Source organism: Mauremys mutica, chromosome 1, assembly GCF_020497125.1.
Source record: "Mauremys mutica isolate MM-2020 ecotype Southern chromosome 1, ASM2049712v1, whole genome shotgun sequence".
Taxonomy (NCBI): Eukaryota; Metazoa; Chordata; order Testudines; family Geoemydidae; genus Mauremys; species Mauremys mutica.
Window position 1 is genome coordinate 338989888 of NC_059072.1, and position 10187 is coordinate 339000074.

General features: G+C 48.3%; 1 long non-coding RNA gene across 1 annotated transcript; it reads right to left on the bottom strand.

Moving 5' to 3' along the window:
- Positions 1–4337: 4337 nt before the first annotated feature.
- Positions 4338–9930, bottom strand: LOC123375699. The gene is made up of 3 exons (XR_006581564.1): positions 9795–9930; positions 7158–7247; positions 4338–4385 (listed from the first exon to the last, which is right to left on the bottom strand). It is a non-coding gene; the product is annotated as an uncharacterized LOC123375699 (long non-coding RNA).
- Positions 9931–10187: the final 257 nt, after the last annotated feature.

Consider the following 10187-nt stretch of genomic DNA (forward strand, 5'->3'; position numbering starts at 1 on the left):
TATAGAGTAATTATGTCGTGTCAGTAGTTTTCACTGACGTATTTATTCTTTGTTCCCTGTGTGTGTGTGTGTGTGTGTGTGTGTAATATGCCTATCATGAATGCTGTGACAGAAAATGCCAGCCAATGCATTTTCATCAAGCTGACTGGTTCATATGATCTAGTGGCATGTCCTGCAGCTCTTGCCTGAGCTATGAAGATCATGGTCTGCATGCAAAATTCTATAAGCTTTAAAAAGGATCAATAATATGAAAGAAATTAAAACACAATAGCAACAAGTTGTGTATAAGAGACAATATGCCATAGAGGAATACACAAGGACTTCAGTGAGCATGTGCAAGATTAGCAACTATTGAGCATGTTCAAAAACATGTCCAGACAAAGACCAGACATGACCAGGTAAGGGCCTGACTGTCAGTAGTATAATACTACTGAGCATGTGCAGTAAAGGGAGAGGTGGAAGAGAGGTCAGTCAGTTAAGCTGCTAGGAGGTCAGAAGCCACTCATACTGGCCACAACTTGTTTTAAAGGTCAGAGCTGTCAATCAGATTCTGAGGTAATGATCAAGACTGAGCACGTGCGAGTGAGGTAACTGTAGCTAAGAATAGGAAACTATATAAAAACAGAGCTACAATGTGGCATAAAAGGCCAGCTGCCAACAGCATTTTCAGAGTCCAGAGGCTGCATCTGAGAAGAGGAGAGCCGTGCAGAAAGAGCCGGGGAGCCAGCAAGAGAAGCCAGAGACAAACTGCTGCAGAGAGAGAAAAGAAAGCTAGAGCAGAGCAGAACTGGCTGACCAGGAGCTGAACAGCAGCAGTGATTTGATTTTTAAAAGAAAGCAGCAACGGATTTATAGAGGCAGATTAATATTCTTTTAATTATAGTTTAGTATAAGTATAGTTTAGGATAGTTTATAGTATTTAATATGTGTGTGCTTGAAATGTGTGTGTGTTTTAACTGTAATTTTATCTATGTGAACTTTTAAAATAATTTAAGTTCTGCTGTCAGCAATTTGTTGCAAACTGGGAACTTGGAACAAATTGCTTCGCTTAGTACAGGGGTTCTCAAACTGGAGGTCGGGAACTCTCAGGGAGTCTTGAGGTTATTACATGGGGGGTTGCAAGCTGTCAGCCTCCACCCCAAACCTCACTTCACCTCCAGCATTTATAATAGTGTTATATATATACACACATACATATATATACACATACACACTTATTTTTAATTTATAAGGGGGGGGGTCATACTCAGAGGCTTGTTGTGTGTGAAAGGGGTCACCAGTACAAAAGTTTGAGAACCACTGGCTTAGTATCATTTAAGTGCTCTCTCACTTGCAATAAGGGATTGGTGTCTCAGGGTATGGAGGCTCTTTATTTTCAGAAGATCACAGACCTGTTTCATCAAGCAGGACATAAAGTTTGTGCCTTGGTTGGTGAGAATCTCCTTGAGTACTCCTACTCGAGCATAGGCTTTCAATAGATCTGTGGCAATAGTCTTTGCATTGGTGTTACATAGTGGGATTGCCTCAGGATAGCGAGTAGCATAACTGACTATCACCAATAGGTGTTTGTATCCGGTGGGGGTGGGGAGGTGGGAGGGTGACAAGGTCTACCAATTCATTTGAAGGGGACATCAAGACCGGGAGAGGGACTTCCACCCCACCTTTTGGCCTGACTAGCTGGCAGTTGGACAGGAGTTACAGAAGTTTTTAACTTCTTGATGTATGTCAGGCCGGAAGAAGTGGTCTAAGATCTGGGCCAGAGTTTTCTCCTGTCCAAGGTGGCCTGTGGAGGGGATGGCATGGGCCAGTCGCATGACTTCTTGTCAGTGCGGCTGAGGACCTGTAGGAGCATTCTGTCTAGTTTTTGTCTCCCCTGTCTGGCTTTCCCCTTCTGTCGAGGGGTCCCTCTGGAGTCAAACAATGGCTCCGAAGCAGGAGTTAGAGCTGTCTCAACTGCCAGATAGTTTTACGGTGTTGGTAGGTGACTCTGGTCGATGTCTGAGTACCCAGTCTCTACCCCCGTTAGGGAGGATTTGGGCAAACTGTTCCACCAGGATTAATTCAGTCACCTCTTCTCTGGTCCGCCCTTCTAGCTTTTGTCACCTCCAACACAGGTCTCACAGTTTCTGGGCAACAACCTGGGGTCGGGCCCCTGAAGGGTACCTCTATGCCCGGAACCTCTGGCAGAAGGTCTCCTCAATGATGTTGACGTAGCTCATCTTTGTGAGCTTCATGGATACTGATGGGACTCCTGGGCTTGGGTCCAAGCTCCCTGATGGAGAAGCTCTAGAGGACCCCTGAGGGCTGAATCAACACCACGACTTGTTGAACTAACCTTTGTTGTTGTTGCTGCTGCTGGGTGGCCATTTGCTGCAGGAGCTATTGCTGTTTTTGCTACTGCGCTGCCTGCTGCTGGTTCTCATTCATCCATTTCAGTAACTGCTCTAACTCTATCATTGCTGGCCTGCCAGCCTATGTTGTTCTAAATCAGTCTGTTTGGCCACCTAGGTCAGTCAATCCCTCCTTCTCTCAGGGGTGGGACATTGCTCACATTCTCCACCAATTTGTAATGGTCCTCACTCAGGGTCTGGTTGGGGAGCGTGGGCTAGTGGTCACGGCCACAACACCTGACTGTCAAGGGGGTTGTGGGGAGGGGAGTCCAGGCTCTTCCACTCCACCAGGCTCCGACCCAAGGCCCTTTGGGATACCAGTAGTCTGGTAACAAAGACTGCTTAACAGGACCGGCTTTGTGACCCGCGGGGCCGATTGGAATACTTGGCAGTGGGGGATCTGCTCCGGGTTTTCCGTGGCACCGAAGGACCCCCCGCCACCGAAATGCCAGTGAATACCCCCAGAGCAGAGCCCCCACTGCCGAAATGCTACCGAAGACCCCCGGAGTGGAGCCCCCACTGCTGAAATGCCTCCAAAGACCCCCAGAGCGGGGCCCCCTTAGGCGCGGGGCCCTCTTTGGCACGGGGCCCAATTCTGGGGAATCAGGTGAATCGGCTTAAAGCCGGCCCTGCTGCTTAAGGCTATCCTTTCTGGGCTTCTTTCATCGCCATCCATTCCAGTCTCAGCTCAGTCCAAGGCCTTCCCCTGGTGGGGAAAACCAAACCAAAAGTAGTAAGAGGGAGTTACCAATGCCCAAGGTCCATAGGATACTTCCCTCTCTGGTTGTCTCTGGGGTGGGTCCTCCCTTCCCTCAGGGAAGGCCCCTTTGGGCAGCTATGTCAGAGCCTTTAGGCTTCCCTCTGCTCTGCTCTGCTGGAGCTGTGGGCTGCAGGTCTGCTCACCTCCAGCTCTGCCACCTAAATGAGCTAATTCCCTGCCTTTTAATTCCTCCAGTAGATGGAGCATTTGCTGCAGGTGTGGCAGGATGGGGCTAGCTGAGCCCAAATCAATTCCTTAACCCCTTGTTGCCCAGTGTGGGGTTTGTACACCCTATAACCCGAGGCCTAGAGAGAAGATTCTTTGGGATCCACCCCAAATGCATCTAACTTATTTACATAAGAACATAAGAACGGCCATACTGGGTCAGATCAAAGGTCCATCAAGCCCAGTATCCTGTCCTCTGACACTGGTCAATGACCCAAAGGGAATGAACAGATAGGGCATGGATCACTTGATGATAACCTGTCACCCAATCCCAGCTTCTGGCAAACAGAGGCTAGGGACAGAGGCTAGGGACATTTACATCAAGTGTATGTGCATTTGTGTGTGTGTGTGTGTGTAGGACGATTCAGTTCTACCCAGCCTACTGCTGCAGGAGTGACAGCCAGTTGCTTGTTTCTTTCAACCTTCATGATCAGTTTACATTTTCCATGTCATCTTTGCAAAGAGGAGGGCTTGACACATAGTTTTTATATGAAATGACAGCTGAGATGCTCCTTGAAAGAGTCTAGAGGCTGCTTCTACTAACCAGAGGCTCACACAGGCCCCTTCCAACTCATTGTATCTAATATTGCCATTGTGTGTGTTCAGAAATCATAAGTCAGAGCCACCTATGAAGTTGGCTTTGAAATCACATAATTTCAAAGACACCACATTTGGTGGGGCTGGTGGTGGGGTTATTTGCCTTCAGGTTTTCGAGCTTTTCGGAGTTATGATTTCAGGCATTTTTCTACAACCAGGAAGGCTAGAAACTTACATTAAAAACAAACAGACACACACAAAAACAGATTCTCATATAATTTCAAGACTCTAGGAATTGGGGCTTTAAGAAAACCACCAAATATCACAGGACTGCCAGTAAAATAGCAAGAGTTTAATTTTAAAATGACCTCTCTTTGGGATCCACCCTTTGGTACTGGGTACAGAGAGAATTATGTCATTCATTGGATCATGGGCCTTTTCATTCTTGCTGGGAGTTGAGTGGCTCCCTGTGTCTGTGGATAGAAAAATAACGACTCCAGCTCCAGGGTATTTTCTGCTCTCTCCTTAACAGCTTAATTCAAGGGGTTTACGTGCAACATACAAATGGGTCTCTTTCCATTGGATCAGGACCTAAGGTTCAGATCCTCAAAAGTATTTAGGTTTTTAACTTCCATTAAAATCAATGGAAGTTAGAAGCCTACATACCCTTGAGGATCTGGGCCTAAGTCATCGTACACAATAGTCTGTTAAAGCTTAACTCTTCCCTCCTCATTCTAAACACAGCACTAGTGATGACCGGAAAAGGATTCAGTGAAAAAATGGCTTTTTGAATGTTTCAAAAATATTAACAGAAAATAGAGGTTCATCTCGATCTGCTAAATGGAGGTAAAACTACAACGTGCCCTGTCTACACCAGACTTTTACAGTGTCTTAGAAATCACATTTTAAACACACGCCCCTTTTCATAGTGTCGAGAGGGCATAAGAGGGCTCTCTCCTTTAAACTCTTCCTTAAACAAACTCAGGAGTGTGCATGCAATTCCTCCTGGGGGCAGAGTTTGTATAAGCTACCTGAAGAGGTCCTTTTATGGTACTTCTTCCTCTTTGGTACAGAGACATGGATTTTTAAAGACCCACAGGATGAAAGAGAACATATTGATAGTGGAAAATGTTGAGCCCCTTTGGTGTTTGAATTAGCTACCAGCAACTTCCCCCGAGCTGTCTAATGTTGGAAGAACCCCAGGAATGCTGACATTCAACTTGCTTAGAAGTGGAGATACAGATGGCTGCTGAGTCTATTTCTGTGAGCATGAAAATCAAGGGCAGGGAGAGGGAGTGAGACTAGCACAGCTTCGCTGTATTTCCTCTCGATGTCATCGATGCCAAGATCTGAATGCTACTAAACAGGGAAATCTTGTGGGAGGTGGAATCGGGACCTCCCCTTTTGACCCACTGAAATACATTAGATTAAAAGAAGATTTTTGGATGAAAAGAGAGGGAAGCGGGTGCGTTTCAGTGCTAATTAAGGACAAAACCAAACCAAAATCAACCCCCAAACAGGGCATTCTCTGCTAAATAGGGACAGCTGGAATGTACTGTACCGTATGTAAAGAATCCAATCAGACCTCTACTGGGGGAAAAAAACCAATAAAAAAACAATTTACTTGAGCCACAGCCAAGTTGCAAGAGAACAGATTGAAATACCCCAAAATATAATTTCTGATTGTTTATAGCAATGTCATTTTAATTTCCCTCTCTAGGATACCCAGGGGCTATTGACAGAACCACATCCAATAGCATTTCTCATTGAAAGGTGCGATGGATGCATCTATTTTTGAGTAATATATTTTATTTCTTTTCAGTTTTCATAAACCAGTGCATACCAGACCAAACCTTCAACCTATCGCACATTTCTTCGTGAGACAAAGAATGAGGGAAAAGACGAGAATGGCTTGTTCTGAAATGTCTGTATTAAACTAAAATGCTGCAATGATGGATAGTGGTTTATTCATAGGTTTGGGAGAAATTACAACAATAGAAAGTCCAATTCATCATGGGCCAGATCCTCCTAAATACCTCTGGAGATATGGACCCATGTGCCTTGAATAATGCAGTCATAGCAATGAGCAATATGATAACCTTTGCAGCCATATTAGACCTACGCTATGTGCTCTTCAGAGATAGGCATTGATTTCCATTAGATTAACATCAAGGGCCAAATTCTGCCTTTGATTACACCATTGATTTATTCAGCTTGAGAACTTGGCCCGACGGGCTTGATCCTGCAAAATCCTGAGCACTCTGGCCCCAGTCCTGCAAAGCACTTAAACAAGTGATTAAATTTAAGCACATGCATAATTCCATTGACTTCATTGGGCATGGAGGGCAGTCAGCACCTTGCAGGACTGAGACATAAGAGGACAGTCCTGCTCTTACTGAGGTCAGTAGCAAAACTCCCATTGACTTTAATGGGTTCAAGAATGGGCCCTAGGGCCTGATTCTGCAAGATGCTGAATGCCGTCAGCTCCTGCTGAGGTCAATGGGATTAAAGCAGGAGTTGAGGGTGAGGAGTTGAGCTTTCTAGTACATGCTCAGTTCCTTTCAGGATCAGACCAGAAAGTATTTAAGGGAACTATTTCCTTTTGAGCGGGAAGGATCATGGTGGGTAGGGCTGACTAGATCTGTTTGTGAAATGAATGTAGAGCTCAATGAAGGGCCCAATTAAACCTGTCCTCTTTTCAGTTGTACCAGCTATGTCCTCCCTGAACTATCTAAACCTAGGACAATCCCATAGCAAATGTGATTAGAGCACGCCCAGATATGATTTACTACACCAGCCTTTGTTTGTTCTGGCAATTCTGGCTGAGTACATTTGGACCAATGTCCAACGTGAACAAAAACAATTCTCTGGCACATTAAATGTGGTTTTAAATCCAAGGGGTAGTTTTGACTATTTGAACAGTTAATGGCCCATATGGGTTGTGCAACTGAAATCTGGCTGTTCCTCTCTTGACTACAGAGTGTATACACGGGCAGGAAGGATGGCCGTGTGGTAAAGGCACTGGACTCAGGAGACTGCCTTCTATTCTGGCCTCTGCTGCAGAGTTTCTGTGTGGTTTAAAGCAAGTCACTTAATATCTCTGTGCCTCAATATTCTAAAACAGGAATTATGTTAATACTTATGTAACATTTACCTGATCCCCTCCTAAGTAAACCTCCCCCCTCCCCGCACAAATGTGGAACTAATGTAACCTATGTAGAAGGGAGATACGTCAATTTACTTACCAATTCTGTGCTATCAGAATTCCTCTATCTGACAAAGTATTTTCACATACCATGAATTCCTATCCTTGCAAGAAACTACAGCAGGGTTTTCTATAGGAGAGGAAATTATAATAGGATTCACTTTCTTTCCCTCCTTAGGAATCCAGTACCAGTCTTTACCATAAGATAGTTACGCACTAACACTAAAAAAAAATCTTGTTACAGAACAACAGTTACAATGCCCCCTAACTACACTAACATCGCTATCTAGAAATGTGTTTCCCTTTAAAATGAAGATTATAACACAGGGTCTAAACTCAACTCAAAGATACATGTATTTATAGTACCTTACAATATAGATACAGGGATTGGGACATCTGACAAGTGGAGATCTTCTGCTTTCATGCTGGGTATTATATTGACAATTAAATAAAATATTTAGTTGTATCACATAACCAATTGTTTCAGCATCCATGCTATTTAGCACATACATAACTTCAAATAATAAAAAATCTTGACAATGACTGTAGCTGTTGGTAGGGTTGCCAACTGTCTAATCACACAAATCCAAACACTCTTGCCCCGCCCCTTCACCAAGGCCCTGCTCCTGCCCCAAGGCCCCACTCCACTCACTCCATCCGCCTCCCTCACTCTCCCCCACCCACACTCACTTTCACCAGGCTGGGGCGGGGGTTGGTGTGCAGGAGGGAGTGTGGGCTCTGGGCTGGGGGCGCGGGGTTCGGAGTGTGGGATGGGGCTGCGGGCTGAGCCTGGGGCAGGGGGTTGGGGTGCAGGAGCGGATGCAGGGTGCAAGCTCAGGGAAGGAGTTTGGGTGCAGAAGGGGGCTCAGGGCTGGGGCAAAGGTTGGGGTGCAGAAGGGGGTGAGGGGTGTGGGCTCCGGCCAGGAGGCGCTTACTTTGGGTGGCTCCCGGTTGGTGGTGCAGTGGGGCTAGGGCAGGCTCCCTGCCTGCCCTGGCCCCGCACCACTACCGGAAGGGGCCGGCATATCCCTGTGGGGAAGGGGAGGTGGGCCAGGGGCTCATTGCACCTGCAAATGCTGCCCCCACAGCTCCCATTGGCCACAGATCCCAGTCAATGGGAGCTGCGGAGTCAGCGTTTGGGGTGGGGCAGGTTGTGGAGGCCCCCTGCCTCCCACCCCTGGGGACGCAGAGATGTGCTTCTGGGAGCGGCACAGGGCTAGGGCTGGCAGGGAGCCTGCCTTAGCCCTGCTGCACCACCAGCCTTTTAGCTCCTGAAATCTCCTGGTTTGGCTTTGGTAGCCTCCAGGAGATAGGGCCTGATTCCAGAAGACTTGTGGCGAAACTGGGAGGGTTGGCAAGCCTAGCTATTAAGCACACACTGTCTCTTCAGTTCAACCTTGCAAAGACATTTCATGTCCCATCTGTGATTCCTCCTTAATAGCGTTTCTGAGTCTCAATCTCACTGACTTCTATAAAGATACAGGAAACTGTGTTGAGATCCAACCCACAGATTCAGTCTGGGTTATCCCTGGCAGTTCTATCTTCTCCTGCAGGGACTGGGCTGAATCTGACAGGTGCTCAACACAGCTGCCAGTGCTGTGCACCTGACAGAACTCACTACTGCATGGCCAGGAGCTTCCAGCTTCTCTGTGTGTACATGCTGGCAATATGTGTGTACATGCAGGGATATCTGCCCTTAATGAAGTCTTCCACACCAGCTTCAAACAGCTACTGAGCATGGTTAACATAACAGTTTCCTGCGCTCCCTCTCCTGTGATGAAACAGCAACTACTTTGCAGTCACTCAAGGCTCTATACCGCCACCTGGTCTGGGAATGTTTCTATATCAGCTCAGAGCAAGTAGAAACAGCAGCTGTAATTACAGCAATAAGTGTTTTTGGCTGAACACCATGGAATAAGAAAAATAAAAGGGGATTACATGAACATAACATTTTCTGCCATCACACTTCTCGCTCTGCTTGCATATCCTATACCTTGTGTCTGTTTAGACCAGGGGTGGGCAAACTTTTTGGCCTGAGGGCCACATCAGGGTTGCAAAACAGTATGGAGGGCTGGGTAGGGAAGGCTGTGCCTCCCCAAACAGCCTGGCTCCTGCCCCTTCCCACTTCCCGCCCCCTGACTGCCCCCTCAGAACCTCCGACCCATCCAATCCCCCCTGCTCCTTGTCTCCTGACCGCCCCCTCCTGGGACCCTCTGCCCCTAACCGCCTGTACAAGGGTTTGCGGGGGCTCGAACCTCTCTGGGGCGGTGGGGAGCCACACCGGCTCACTAACCGCAGTTGACGTTTGGGGGAATTAGTCTGTCCGCGGGGTCTCCCTCGGCAGCCTTTGCGGTAACTGAAATACGCACCGTAAGCCCAGCCCTGGGTCAGGGCGGGGCAACAGTGAGTCAGGTGCTCAGGCCCTCAGGCAGGGCTGAGCAGTAGCAGTAGACCCAAGCCCCAAAAGGCCTGGGAGAGCGGGAGACTGGTGGCAGGGGGGACGCAGGCCCTCCCACTCCACTGCGTCCCAGCCCGGGGCCCTAGCAGCAGCAGAAGACCCGCTGCTTAGTCAGTGGGGACCCTGGCTGCAACACACTGACATGGGCTCTCGTAGTACTGCAGCCAGACTAGGGTTGGCTGCCCCCGGGCTACTTCTAGACTCCCCCTTGGTTAGTACCTGTGTCAGGGTGTTGTCCTCTGGGGGGTCCAGCACCATAGGTTCCTCAGGCCAGTGGGCGAGCGGCAGGCCCGGCAACTCCTCCGGGTGGCGGGCGTGGGGCAGGCCCGGCAACTCCTCCGGGTGGCGGGCGCGGGGGAAGCCTGCAGCTTGGGCCACGGGGGTTTCCCAGTCGCGGGCTAGACTGGAGACATCTGGTCTCTCCAGCGGCTGGGGCCTTACTGAGCTCTGAGGGCCGGCCTTTATACTTCCTGGTCATCGCCTGACCCGCTGAGGGGCGGGCTCAGATGTCCCTAGCTCCACCCACTCCAGTCTTCAGATAGGCTTGGCACCCTCTGGAGCGGCGGGGAGCAACACCGCCTCACTACACTGCCCCTCTGGGACTCCACCTCC